Here is a 15,161-nt window from a genome sequence, read left to right on the forward strand (position 1 = left end):
TTAAAGGGAAAGAGATATAGATTTAAAGGGAAAATCTCCCACCATGACTGAGCAGTCTTTGTCCCAGAACTGTAGAGATTCCTCTCTCCTGTCCTCTTCACATCAGTGAGGTACATCCTTACCTGTTGCTCTCTAGAGGAGCTTCAGAACATGATGAATGGAGATGGATGAGATGCTGATTAATCTCTTCCCTTCTAGAAGGTCTGCAACACCTTCTGGAAGCCGTTCTGAGTTATTGCCCTTGTGAAATAATTTTGTTTTTTCTATTTGCACTCTCTTGCATTTTCTGGTCTTGTTTTGAGAGATCATTCTTGTTGGCATTTATGCATTCTTGGAGTTGTGTTGTTACAGTTTTTTCTGATTGCTTAAGCACATTTTTTGTAACTATGGATTTTATTGCAAAACTCTACAAACAAATAGGAAAACCTTTCACCCAATCAGCAGAACATTGTAGTTCTCTTGCAAAAGCTAACACACCTTGCTTAACTCTTCACACTTTCGTAAAAATTGTGTTTTTTTGGATCAAACAGTAAACACAAGCCATCACAATAATAAGCACACAATGTGCCAACTACACACTGATGGTATTTATAAAAACACATCTGGCTTTTGCTTTCTCTGTGCACAAGGTAGACTATGTCAGTTTGGGGTCATACTTTTGTCATAGTTCTCTAAACATACAGGGATCCAAACTTCCAAGTATTGGTTTGTAATTCCTACTTCTTCACCTCTGTGTCCTCTTCCTCCTCTTCCTCCTCCTACTTCTTCACCTCCACGTCCTCTTCCTCCTCTTCTTCCTCCTACTTCTTCACCTCCACGTCCTATTCTTTGGCCTCTAATTTTTACTCTTCTCACTCTTCCTGCTCCCTCCATTGTACCCATTGTACATTACCTGTGGCTTATTTATACTGCTTAGGTTGATTGCAAAGTGAACTAATTATCTAAAACAGTTTTTACATGAGAAAGTGTGCCAGAGAGTTGGCAAAATAGTGTAAATAATAGCCATACATGTGTATAGATTTGCAAGGAGTGTGTTGATCATTAGGAAATTGAGTGTAAAGCAGTGAGTTGTGTTTATAGTTCCGCAAAAAGAGTGCTGTGCAATGAATTGTGCCTACACACTGTTAATGTCTGAACAATGTTTTTGGAAAGATCTGTTCAGGAATATCCACTCTGTCCACATACTTCTTACTGAAGCTCATCTGATTTATAAAGAAATGCTTGTCAGGATTAACAAACCTTACTAACAATAGGCATTTCCTCTCAGGCTAGTGTCAGCCATAGCCAATAGCTTAATATCACATCCACCCATGAATGTACAATTATTTTCCTAATTTAAGAAAGAAAGTAACTGTAACACCATCAGCACTGTTGTGTGGGATCTGTACAATCTGTTTAGGAAGAATCAATGTAGGTGACAGGAAGGTTTACCACGATAAATAAAGCCCACATATTCCTGTAGTTATGTAAAATGAAAGAGAAAGAAATATAGGCTTAAAGAGAAAGAGATACAGGTTTCAAGTGAGAGATATAGGTTTAAAGGGAAAGAGATATAGGTTTAAAGGGAAAGAGATATAGGTTTAAAGGGAAAAAGATACAGGTTTCAAGGGAAAGATGTTTCAAGGGAAATAGATATAGATTTAAAGGGAAAGAGATATAGGTTTAAAGGGAAAGATATATTAAAGGGAAAGAGATAAAGGGAAAGAGATATAGGGTTAAAGGGGAAGAGATATTAAAGGGAAAGAGATATAGGTTTAAAGGGGAAGAGATATTAAAGGGAAAGAGATATAGATTTAAAGGGAAAGAGATATAGGTTTAAAGGGGAAGAGATATTAAAGGGAAAGAGATATAGATTTAAAGGGAAAATCTCCCACCATGACTGAGCAGTCTTTGTCCCAGAGCTGTAGAGATTCCTCTCTCCTGTCCTCTTCACATCAGTGAGGTACATCCTTACCTGTTGCTCTTTAGAGGAGCTTCAGAACATGATGAATGGAGATGGATGAGATGCTGATTAATCTCTTCTCTTCTAGAAGGTCTGCAACACCTTCTGGAAGCCGTTCTGAGTTATTGCCCTTGTGAAATAATTTTGTTTATTTTGTTTTTTCTATTTGCACTCTCTTGCATTTTCTGGTCTTGTTTTGAGAGATCATTCTTGTTGGCATTTATGCATTCTTGGAGTTGTGTTGTTACAGTTTTTTCTGATTGCTTAAGCACATTTTTTGTAACTATGGATTTTATTGCAAAACTCTACAAACAAATAGGAAAACCTTTCACCCAATCAGCAGAACATTGTAGTTCTCTTGCAAAAGCTAACACACCTTGCTTAACTCTTCACACTTTCGTAAAAATTGTGTTTTTTTGGATCAAACAGTAAACACAAGCCATCACAATAATAAGCACACAATGTGCCAACTACACACTGATGGTATTTATAAAAACACATCTGGCTTTTGCTTTCTCTGTGCACAAGGTAGACTATGTCAGTTTGGGGTCATACTTTTGTCATAGTTCTCTAAACATACAGGGATCCAAACTTCCAAGTATTGGTTTGTAATTCCTACTTCTTCACCTCCGTGTCCTCTTCCTCCTCTTCTTCCTCCTACTTCTTCACCTCCACGTCCTATTCTTTGGCCTCCTCTAATTTTTACTCTTCTCACTCTTCCTGCTCCCTCCATTGTACCCATTGTACATTACCTGTGGCTTATTTATACTGCTTAGGTTGATTGCAAAGTGAACTAATTATCTAAAACAGTTTTTACATGAGAAAGTGTGCCAGAGAGTTGGCAAAATAGTGTAAATAATAGCCATACATGTGTATAGATTTGCAAGGAGTGTGTTGATCATTAGGAAATTGAGTGTAAAGCAGTGAGTTGTGTTTATAGTTCCGCAAAAAGAGTGCTGTGCAATGAATTGTGCCTACACTTGTGCAAAGTGTGTGTTACAAAATTGCAAACTGAGTGCAAAGCAGTGTTTGTGCTTTTAGTTTTGCGAACTCAGTGAGTGTTTTAATAGTTTTAGAAATTGTGCTATAAGAATCACGGTTGTGTTTTAGCATTCAGAAAAAAACTGTAATTGAGAATGTTTTAGCACACAAAAGTAGACTTGTTTAGCACAGACAGACGACATTGTGTTGTGCTGTTGAGGCTTTGAGATTGTGGCCACCAATTGAGTCTGGCCACCCTACATCTCTATTCAGTCGGTTTGTTCTGGTGATAGCTCCTGAGTTTGAACCTGATGGGGGTGGGATCAGGGCTGCTGTTATTACGTGCAGTGCATGCTACCTGTTGACTGAACGCATCTATGTTTATGGGTGGGTGTCTCCATCACTTCCTCTGCAGGTGAGTCCTCAACTGCTTGTTCAAAGGATCTCATAAGCCTCTCTTATACTGTTGGTAGTTTTGTACAAGTTACCTTTACTCTGAAGGAGTTTATGGATTCTAAGTTTTACCCTTGTGGTTTTACTGTGTAGAGACTGAGAAAGTGAGAGAAATAGCGAGAGACGTGTGTGTGTGTGCGCGTGCGTGTGTGTGTGTGAGCATGCGTGCATTCCTGTTTGTGAGTGTGTGTGTGTGTGTGTGTGTGTGTCTGCTTTGCTCTCTCTCTCTCTCTCTCTCTCTCTGTGTGTGTGTGTGTGTGTGTGAGGTGTGTGTGTTTGTGTGTGTATGCTTTGCTCTCTCTCTCTCACTCTCTTTCTCCCTCCCTCTCTCTCTGTGTGTGTGTCTGTGTACACCTGCTGATTGTGGAGTATTAGGTCTTAATGGGTTTAACCTTTAGCAGGCATGAGGGACTGGGACTGAATAATTCATATAGGACAGAGAGAAGGCCCAGTGCCAAATCAGACACACACACACACACACACACACACACACGCACGCATGCACGCACACACATTTGATTGTCCCACCCATAGTTGATCCACAGCCATAAAACACATATCTACACATACAAGTTCACTTGGAGAAAATAAGAGCCTACACACAGATTCAGTCTGAGGCAGATTGTAACACACACACACACACACACACGACCAACTATATGTTCATATGTGAAGAGCTCTTTATTGCTTTTCTCATTTCATTCATTCTTTTGTGTATGTGTGTGAGAGAGTGTCTGTGTGTGTTGTGCATGTGTGTGTGTGTGTGTGTGTCTATGTGCCTGAGAGAGTGTGTGTGTGGGTTTTCCATTCTCTCTTATCCTGCCGTGCTGATAACAGGCTTGCCGTGTCGCCACGGCAACCTGGCCGGTGGTGTGATGTCTTATGATTTGGCTGAATAGGACATCTGACTGCTTTATCCTTTTGGCTCTAACACACACACACACACACACACACACACACACACACACACACACACACACACACACACACAGACACACACACATAATTCGAAAATGTACCAATGAAGCTATACTTTCTTATAAAACGTAGTGCAGAATGATAAACAGAGTCCAATGAGTGTAACACAGTCTTTGAGACATGCATGTGGAGAATGTGCCCATAATCTAAAGCAGATAAAAAGTGCCTGCAACAAGTGCTTTTCTTGCGTTTAAATTGAAACAGGTTTTGTCTCTAAAATAGAATCCTAGCTTTACCTTAAGCTGCTTTACTAAATTTATCACATGGTGATTAAAAGGCAGATTTTCATCCAGTAAGAAACCCAAATATTTGTAAGATGACACCCTTTTTATAAGTGGTAATCTGAGGCAATGACTTTACATGAGCCTTGATAACATACATTTGTTTTTTTAGAATTTAACACCAATTTATTATTGTTATTATTATTATGATACTGTCGACCTACGGGGCCACTTCACTTGAGCCTGATGAATAGGAGTGAATCATTCCTCCTCCACAGGAAGGCCTTGTCTCTCCCGCTGCCCAGCCTAAGTGCTTGACCCTTGGCAGCACAAATGCACTGACCCACGGGGACAGTCGGCGGTCTTTCTGGAGCACTTAACTACAGCTGAAAAAGTGTTACAGCAATGTAGCTCTTCTCTCAGAGCCCAGCTGTGTTTGAAGGATAACTTAATTAAAGGTAACTCAGTTCAAGTCAAGCCCTCCCCAGGGAAACCTCATCTCTCCTGCTGCCCAGCTGATATGTCCAGTGTTGAGCACCACAGACGCATAGTGTTAGGGGAGCTCTGATAGCATTTCTCGACCAACAGAAAACAGGTTCTTCAACCTTCTGTGTCGCTGCCCCCACCTTCGGGAACATTCTCCCCGCTGAGATCCACTCCATCACATGTCTGGACTCTTCCAAAAAACTCCTCAAACCCCACCTGTTTACCACAGCCTACAGATCTATGGTGCCATAGCTATTGATCAACAGAATGATAAACAGAGTCCAATGAGTGTAACACAGTCTTTGAGACATGCATGTGGAGAATGTGCCCATAATCTAAAGCAGATAAAAAGTGCCTGCAACAAGTGCTTTTCTTGCGTTTAAATTGAAACAGGTTTTGTCTCTAAAATAGAATCCTAGCTTTACCTTAAGCTGCTTTACTAAATTTATTACATGGTGATTAAAAGGCAGATTTTCATCCAGTAAGAAACAGAAATATTTGTAAGATGACACCCTTTCTATTTCTTGGCCCTGTAAAGCCCTCCTTACACTGATAGACTTTGGAAAGATTTGCAAAGATTTGGAAACGATTTTTGAAAGACTACAGTCTCAGACCCTCTCACATCTAAAGACAAGTAATAGAGTTTTAAGTCACAGACTATGATTTGCAATGACTAAGGATCTTGCAGGGTCACTATTTACAAGACTGCAACTAGATTCCTTTAAATTATTACCCATCATGCAATAGATAAACAGGAACTGAAATGATAGACTCAAAGTCGTATTTTCGTGTTTCTGCAGCATTGTTTCATGCGTGACATCCCTAACCGATAGAGTTGTTCTGTCACGTGGAAGAGCCGACTAAATATGTATAAGAAATGACAAATATAAGAATAACAAATAATCATATAGGCTGCAGCTGTCGCCTACTTTGCCCCTTCATGTTTGGTATTGGATAGAGAGAGGTCACTATTGGTTTTTATAGTTCACGTCACTATTTGCATGAGCCTCGACTAGAAAGACTTGCGATATTGTCGTAACGGCAAAACTAGAAAAGGACTGACTCCGACTGACTTACAGTAAAACTGCTAAGATTAGCACCTTACACTTAACGATCTAGTTGACGGGAGCGCGCCGCGATTCCAGTACAACTCCCATGATTTCTGTCCGACTTTGGAAATTTAGTCGCCGACTGTGAAAACAGACCAAAATCGTACAATTTAAGGCCGCCATAAAGTGGTAATCTGAGGCAATGACTTTACATGAGACTTTGTGAATAACATACATTTTCTCCCAGCTGAGTGCTATAGCACCATAGATGTGTAGGCTGTGGTAAAGCTGCTACACATCTATGGTGCCATAGCTATTACCCATGTTTACCACAGCCTACACATCTATGGTGCCATGTTTACTAGAGACCGACCGATTTGGGTTTTTCTAAAGCCGATGGCGATACCGATTTTAAGCGGTCGGAGTCAGCCAATGGCCGATGTAACCTGCCGATTTTTTGGGCCGATTTTTAGTGCCGATATGCTATCGTATTATCCTTGCATGGCATGCTAAAAATCATACTAGCATAAATAAATACCAACTCCAATAAATAAATACCAACCGAGTCTTAAATATTCAATATATAATCAACATTACATCAACAAATGTATGTATGACTTCTTGCAGTCTGTTAGTCTATTAATCATTCATTTTAATATGTTTAACAGAGTGCAAGAAGACTTCCATGATGTGACAACTTCAGATAGTTACTTCAAAACGGCAAAATACATGTTCAGGTTATACAGTTTCACTGTGGAACTTCCATGCCTTACCACAGACCTAGATTTCAACAATATAAAACTCTGTCTCCCAGCATGCTGTGCAGGAAACCAGAAATAGGAACCAGAGAACATCCGTTTGATACTTCTCAAATTCGCAATCAAATCAAGCATTTATACATCGCGAAAACAAATTGACACTGGATGACAATGTTTTAAAACGTTCACTTGTTATTTGTGCGTCCTCTTTTTGTTAACATTTCACTTAGATTGTCCGTTACTTAAGTTTAGATCGTAACATAGCAGTCACCAGCGTTGAGGGCGGGGGTTTGCATAGTCGGCGCATTCCCAACGCACTCGTAGCCACAACGCTAAGCAACTTTCATTTCTTCTTCAACTCCGATGCAGTTGAAAACGAATGGACATGGGATGACAGTGTTATAAAGCGTTCACATGTTAGATTTGCGTCCTGTTTTTGTTAAATTTTCACTTAGATTGTCCGTTACTATAGTTTAGATCGAAACATCACGCTGGTCACCAGGGGTGTGTTTCTCGACAGTGTCGTTGCTAACTAAGTTAGCAACTTACTTGGTTGCAATGTAATTTCCCATAAGCAACCTACTAAGTTGCTAACTGGTTAGCAACAATGCTTTCGACAAAGATTGTTAAGGCGGAGCAAGATACTTCGTCGTAGTTCGTGTCTATGGGCGCGAAATGGGGATCGAATCCTGTCTGCATAAAGAGGCATGTCGATGACGTATTGATGAGCGTACGTTGCAACCGGCCAACAGCAGCGGCATAAATAACCGGCACACACCTGATATAAGGTCGATTTTCTCCAGACTGGAATGTTCAAAAATGCTAAAAATGTACCTGAAATGTTCAGAAGAGTTTGAGGATCATGAAAACGTGCACGAAATTCACATTCCTAACTCTATAGAACCAAGACCTTAGCATATGTGGTGAAATTCTGAGCTATGCCCATAGACTTCAATGGAGCAGTCGCTGCCTCTGCTCTGCATAAAGGGGGATTTTGACCCCCCCTCGTGCGATTCGGGTTCCCGGAAGTGGCTCCTGATGAAATATCTTGCTCCGCCTTAACAATCTTTGCTTTCGAGAAACGGGGTCCAGCATTGAGGGGGCTTGCCGGCGCATTCCCAACGCACTTTCGGTAAATGAAGCAACATCACAGATTACAACCATAAGAGTAGAGATGCACCGATAGCAATTTTCTGGGCCGATACCGATTTCCGATTTTTCATAGAGTTTGACCTGCCGATACTGATTTTAGCCGATTCCGATTTCATTTCTTCTAACCATTTTACAGCACACACACAAATAGTTATTTTCTATCTTTTCTTTGATAGAACATGTTAATATAGACATGTAATCAACTTATCAATAATGAAATGGCTGTTAAAAAAAATGGAACTGGTGAGCAGACAGATTCTTCTTCAAGTCTAACTTTAGTTGCAGTATCAAATTATGGATTAAGTTATGGAACACCCATTTTATTCTTCTCACATCCAATATCCACTAAAGATATAAGAAAAATTGTCATGATACATTTGAACATGCTACCATGTAACATATTTTCATATGCATTGATGAATTTATGGGATGGCGAGTGAAAAGTGGTTGTAGCCTAGGCTATCACCAAACACAGGGGAGGAGAAGTGCTAATAGCGATTAGGTGCTCCACCATATATGAAAACAGTGCACGTCTGTTTTGCGGTGAAAAAATTAAATCCAAATTCCGGTTAAATGCATCAATTAGGCTATAGGCCTAGAAACTTTCAGAGACGGCTGATTCAGTATTCAGAGCATCAGTTTTCTTCATTGTAGGCTACTATGTCAAAAGCAACTTTAACGTTTGTTTGCCTTTCTAATAGGCTATCATTTGTTCACTTTCACGACATCCACTTCTCAATCTACTAGGGTATTTTAAGGCATAGCCCTAGTCTACATGCAGTAAATAGTTCCGAGTATTTTTTTTTAAGTGGAGTAAAACTACTAGGGCTACTGTATGTTGCTGCTTGTTGACATCTTATTATGTAGCCTATGATCGCTAAACTTTGATTATTTTTAATGTCGCAATCGGTTATCTCCGTTCAGCAGTGCTTGTGGTTCAGCTGTGGGCACGCAATTAGCGGCAGTGACGGGCGGTGATGAGCGATGTTTACGTAGCCTAATGAAGTGACAGCTTAGTAAATTCCACGCAGTAGGCCAATGGCAAAGCACAGTGTTTGCTGCATAGAAAAACTCAGTAGCCTATTAGCGCTTTCTTTGTAGCCCTACATCCAGCCCTGAGTGTTGGCCTGGTTGCTAGCTTCTTCAAACTTTGCAAACTCAGCTGGGTGCTGTTACAATTGTGGCGCACAAGTGCATTTGACCGGGATAAAATCGGCATGTCTCAGACTGACCGGCCGGTCGCCGGTCATGGCCGATCATGTGAAAATCGGCCGATTCCGGTCACCAGCCGATCTATCGGTGCATCTCTACATAAGAGAAATCATAAGAGAAAATATACGACTTTGGGACACTGGAATGTAAAAATTGATGCCTTACCTGTAGACAGTCTTGCTCCTTCTTGAAACCAAAGATTTTCTTAGTTCTAAATAGACCGTCTCTTTTAAAACCTCGCGCTGTGTTCCAAGTAGCTGCCCGCAGATGTGCCTGACTTAAAATCGGCGCGGCCAAATTAGAAAATCGGCCGATGCTGATTGATTAAAAAATAGCAAAAATCGGCCGGCCAATCGATCGGTCGGTCTCTAATGTTTACCACAGCCTACACATCTATGGTGCCATAGCTATTACCCATGTTCACCACAGCCTACACATCTATGGTGCCATCTATTATCTACGGTGCTATATTACCCACCTGTTTACCACAGCCTACACGTCTATGGTGCCATAGCTATTTGAACCCGGGTCCCCATGGGCATTTGGCCATGTAGTACACAGTGTGTGTCGCCCTGGCTTTGGGTCCTGGTCATGTTGCTGTGCTCACTCTATAAATGGTGTGTGTGTGTGTGTGTGTGTGTGTGTGTGTGTGTGTGTGTGTGTGTGTGTGTGTGTGTGTGTGTGTGTGTGTGTGTGTGTGTGTGTGTGTGTGGCTTTGACTGGAGTGTGTGTGTAGCTCTAGGTTTGACTGGAGTGTGTATGTGTGTTTCTCCTCTCTTCTCCTTTCTGCTTGAGTAGTCACACTCAGGGGAGACAGGTGGCCTAACTCTCCTTGTGTGTGTGCGCTGGGGGAGAGAATGTCTTCATGAGCCGTGGGATACTGTATTGATTTCCTGCAGTCACAGGAGGAAGTCTGGCACACGTGCCTAATTGGGATTTCATTTCCTAACGCTGCCTATGCCTGAGCCGCAGCCACCACCACCTGCTCCATCTTTCCGCCTCTCCATCTCTCCATCTCTCCACCTTGGCACTTCCACTTCTCACTCTCACTGGGTTATTGTGTGTGTTTCAGTATGTGTGTTATTGTGTGTGTTTCGGTATGTGTGTTATTGTGTGTGTTATGGTATTTGTGCTATTGTGTGTGTTTCGGTATGTGTGTTATTGTGTGTTATACGGTATGTGTGTTATTGTGTGTTACGGTATGTGTGTTATTGTGTGTTACGGTGTGTGTTATGGTGTGTGTGGTGGAGGTTGATGGATAAAGAGCTGGGCCATGTGTAAATGCTTTTAGAGACGCTTAGATCAAGTGCAGGACAAGGCTTCCCACGTGTGTGTGTGTCTGTTTGCACTGTGGGTTAGATTTAGATGTCCCTGAGGCCTGCTTCTCCTTTATGATGGCGTGTGTGTGTGTATTAGTGTGTGTGTGTGTGTGTGTGTGTGTGTGTGTGTGTGTATGAGTGTTGGCAGTAGAGAGTGTGTCTCTTTTTCCTCTGTGTGTACAAAGTCCCTGCTGCAGTCCATCTCAGTGAAGAGAATGGGGGTTTTAACCTTTAGATCAGATGAGAAATGTAGCCTTGATGGAGTAACCAATGCCTTTGGCAAATACAGCACCACCACATGAGTTCATGCCTCATCTACCCATGACAAGGTGTGTGTGTGTGTGTGTGTGTGTGTGTGCGTGTGTGCGCGTGTGTATGTGTCTGAAGTGATGAGGTCACACGCTTCTTTTTGACCTTTCACACCTCGTCTGAAACATTTGGGTCAGATCAGAGTTGACCTTTACACCTCCACACCCAGAGTCACCCCTCCTCATGTAACTCAGGCCAGACTGTTCTTGACAGCAGGCCATTCTAGACTCTTTGTTTTCATTCTCAATGTCCTTTAAAACAGATATATTTATTCATTATTTTTTAGACATGCAACCTAGTTAGTAAGGGAGTACTAAGTCCACACGTACCAAACCGATCTTTTTTTCCTCCGTCTTCCCTGGAACCGTATCAAGCATATTTGCGTCCAAACGGATCCATCTCAACACGGCTCAACATGTTACTTCATATCCCAGGCCTATAGGTGGTAGGGCTGTCACTTTACGTTCGAAAATCGATTGCACAATCGATTGGACCAAACAACACAAGTTTCGAAAACTAAAATAGGGAATCGATTTTAACCAAATATGTACACTATTAATTGTAAATGAATTAAACAAATAAAAAGGATAGATGTAACAAAATTCACAAACAAGAATATAAGAATATAAAAGAATTCCGAAGAACAGTAAGCAATGCGAAAGCTAAAAAAAGAAAATTCCCACCAATTTTACGCACCAGAAACAGCTGTTTCAATCAGCTGCTGTGCTGCTCGTGTTTTGCCAAAAAATGGGGGACAACGCGATCAACCTGTGCGACATGAGAGAGACGAGTGATAGGCCCTAATAACTTGAGGAGTTTGATGTGGAAGTAGGCCTACTTCGGATTTTTGGTATATCAAACTATGGAGAAGAACAAAGCGGTAGGCTATGCAAACTGTGCAATCGAGTTCTAAATAGGCAAAATTTGTTTGACATTTCTAATCGTAAACACAGACACAGCTACGTTGAAGCCTGCATCAGTACTGCAGGCATGAAACTTCACGCCAATAAATCATCAGAAATATTGCTAGCTTGTGTCTACAAGCGCCCTCTTTACGTTCGTCCTAATGCCTGTTAGTTGTTTGTGAATTGGCCTATATTTGCCGTTGAAAATGGAAACATGAATAGACATGAATAGACATGAAAAATCAATTTTACAATTGATTCAATGAACACTTATGTCTCAAAAATCGAACAGGATTTTTTCACAAAAGTGACAGCCCTAATAGGTGGCGCTGTTTGTTACAGAAATTGACCAAAGCTTGCGTCATGTATGCCATGTATGAAAACTAGTATTGTAAGGCAATACTATAACTGTCAAGTCCAGGGCAGCTTAGGTGTGGCGATGACATCATCAATACGCAAGTATGCGGTTTCGCCGTCCAAACGAACTCACAAGGGCTACGGTATCAGATTTTTCCACCCTGGGACCAGGTTTCAAAAAAGTGCGGTTTCGGGCAGTGCGTTTACAGGATTCGTTTGGACGAAGCAAAACCGGTGCGTTTAACCCACAAAGCGTCTCCGTGTGGACGGGGCCTAAAACTGTACGATGATATGCAAAAAGTCAAAGGATGTGATGATGCTTAGTGTGAGGATGTTGTTGCAAAAGTTACTCCACATTTTCTTATACAATTCAAAACTTGGCAACAATTGTGGGCCTACAAATGTTTATTACACGGCTCTTCACAATGCAAGTAGAACGCTCCATTGATTTGAATGGGATTTCCCAAAGTTCTAGCGGTCATTATTTTCGACTAGAAGACCTCTGAAAAAAATAATGACCGCTGACAATGGCAACGGAGTTTGTGCTTCTAATTCAGGTCTTTCAGATCACTCTGCAACTACTGGAACTTCATTCAAAAAAGAAAAACAGATGGTTGATCAGCTGTGTACTAAAGAATGTTTGATTCAAGTTCAGCGTGTGTTGTTGCAAACTATTTGTTTCTCAGCAAAAGCCACGATGAACAGTAACAAATAGGCTGTAGCCTAGGCTATAGGCTAAATAGTCATATCGTGGGCAGTTTATTGTTTCGTTTTGGCAAGTAGCCGTGTAACACGCGGGATAATGTATAGAACGCCGGTCATTATTGGGAAAATAAGTCCTTTCGGGGCGGAACAAGACCTTCCGCTGCACATCGGGGTCCGGTTCGCCCTGTCGGGACTTATTTTCCCAATAATGACCGGCGTTCTATACATTATCCCTTACGTGATCTAGCTGAGCCATATATTTCCTGAAACTGTCAAGCTTCTAGTACTCGCTGAAAAGCAATGCCTTGAGAAACTCATTTTTTTAGCAACACTATTTACATGCGCTTATTGGCGTCATTTACAAGTATGAAGTATTTATTTAAGTATGAAGCAAATCCAAGATGGCCAGTCGGAAGGCATCTGTTGATTTCACATGGAATGACCAACTGTCCTCCCATTTCCATATGTCCTCTGTTCTTCATCTTGTCTGCTCTGCTCTGTTCTTTCTGCTACTGTGCCCTAGAGGATCCTCTCCCTCTCCTCAGCACGGTGCTGGGCCTTGTGTCCCTTCAGATCCCCCATTCGTCCCTATTGTTACATCCTACTCTCCCACTTCCTCTCCTCTTTCTACTTCTGTCCATCATCAAGAGGGGATTCCAGTCGTTTAGGATCACCCCCTTCCCCTGTTTCATCTGGTAGTCAAACCCCCAGCCCCCTCACATATGCGCGCACACACACACACACACACACACACACACACACACACACACACACACACACACACGCACATGCACATACACGTACACACATACACTGACAGCTTAATCTGAATTAATTGACCAGTTGCACTTCTGCTGGGGTATACTGCTCTAATGATTTATTCATGTGCCATTTTTGTAATGCAAAATTAATTGCATTTAATAATAAATTTTTCTCCAGTATCGGTCAGATGAGAGCGTTTCACCAGGAAGATGGGGGGCGAGAGAGAGAGAGAGAGAGAGAGAGAGAGAGAGAGAGAGAGAGAGAGAGAGAGAGAGAGAGAGAGAGAGGTTTTTACAAGTTAGTGATTGTGATCCATTCAGAAGCTGATGATACAGAAAGACTTGAGATTCTCTCTCCCTCTGTGTGTGTGTGTATGTGTGTGTGTGTGTGTGTGTGTGTGTGTGTGTGTGTGTGTGTGTATGTATGTGTGTGTGTGTGTGTGTGTGTGTGTGTGTGTGTGTGTGTGAGGGCTTGTGAGAGAGATAGCAAAATAAAGAGGCAGAGACAAACCAATGAAAAACTATGTGGACAGAGAGAGGAAAAGTCCAGTGCCGAGCAATGGAGGGAGGCAGGAAGAGAGAGAGAGAGGAGGAGAGGGAGATGGAGGGAGGCAGGAAGAGAGAGAGGGGGGGGGGGCATGGGGGCATAGAGACGGGAGAGATGTTATTGCGTGAGGTTTAGCACTGGAGGGAGGTCTCTTAATTTAGAGAATCTCCTCTTGATCATTTAGCCCCAACTCATTATTTATTCATTAACCGTCCAATCAGAGGCATCCTGGCTGCTAGGGGTGGAGTAGTTTTGAATGTCTGTCTTTGAGAGCTTCAAAGCATGCACAAGTGTGTGTGTGTGTGTGTGTGTGTGTGTGTGTTCTTGGGGGATGAGAGAGAAAGAGACCTTGAATCTGTGTGCCAGGAAGACTGAGAGTGGATAGAGAGCAAGACAGAAATAGAGCCTGTGTGTGTGTGCGTGGTGCGTGCGTGCGTATGTGTGTGTGTGTCTGAATGGCTGTGTTCCTTGATGAGATTAAAATCTGACAAATTTGTGTCTTATATATTTCAGGTGCTTGTCAATTGTAATAAAATTGTGATGAATAGGTTGTGATTTCCATGAACCCGCAGGTTAGTTGTCTGTGTGTAAATGAGATGGGAAAATTATATATTAAACACACACACACACACACAGGAACATAATCATACTAAATTCACAAAATACTGATGTTTTCTGGGGACTAAGAGGTGCTTTTCATAAGTCTCCAGTCTCTGTTCCAAAAAACACTACAAATATTACATTACAAAATCACTCCAGAACAGGCATGTTTGTAGCAGTGGGTGTGTTACGGGCAGCCGGACACCACTCCTAACATAAAGGGGAGACGCACACAGATCAGTTCGTATCAAAAATAGGGGTATGTTTATTTAAAGGAACCATATGTAAGATTGTGGCCAAAACTGGTACTGCAATCACTTTCAAATTACTGTAGAGTGGTGTATCCCCTCCCCCTCCCCCCTGACTCGAGGTTGCCAACCCGGATGCCGAAACACTACTGACTTTGTGATTAGTAGATAGGTAGAG

At 41.8% G+C, this 15,161-nt stretch overlaps 1 protein-coding gene and 2 non-coding genes across 3 annotated transcripts in view; all 3 read left to right on the forward strand.

Moving 5' to 3' along the window:
• Positions 1–15,161, forward strand: part of LOC121715149 (CUGBP Elav-like family member 5) — a 117,079-nt gene that overhangs the window by 32,169 nt on the left and 69,749 nt on the right. The gene's annotated exons all lie outside the window — the stretch shown is intronic.
• LOC121681915 lies at positions 100–232 on the forward strand. Its single transcript, XR_006022346.1, has one exon. It is a non-coding gene; the product is annotated as a U8 small nucleolar RNA (small nucleolar RNA).
• LOC121681909 lies at positions 1,932–2,064 on the forward strand. The gene has a single exon (XR_006022342.1). It is a non-coding gene; the product is annotated as a U8 small nucleolar RNA (small nucleolar RNA).

Source organism: Alosa sapidissima, chromosome 1, assembly GCF_018492685.1.
Source record: "Alosa sapidissima isolate fAloSap1 chromosome 1, fAloSap1.pri, whole genome shotgun sequence".
NCBI classification, from domain to species: Eukaryota; Metazoa; Chordata; class Actinopteri; order Clupeiformes; family Clupeidae; genus Alosa; species Alosa sapidissima.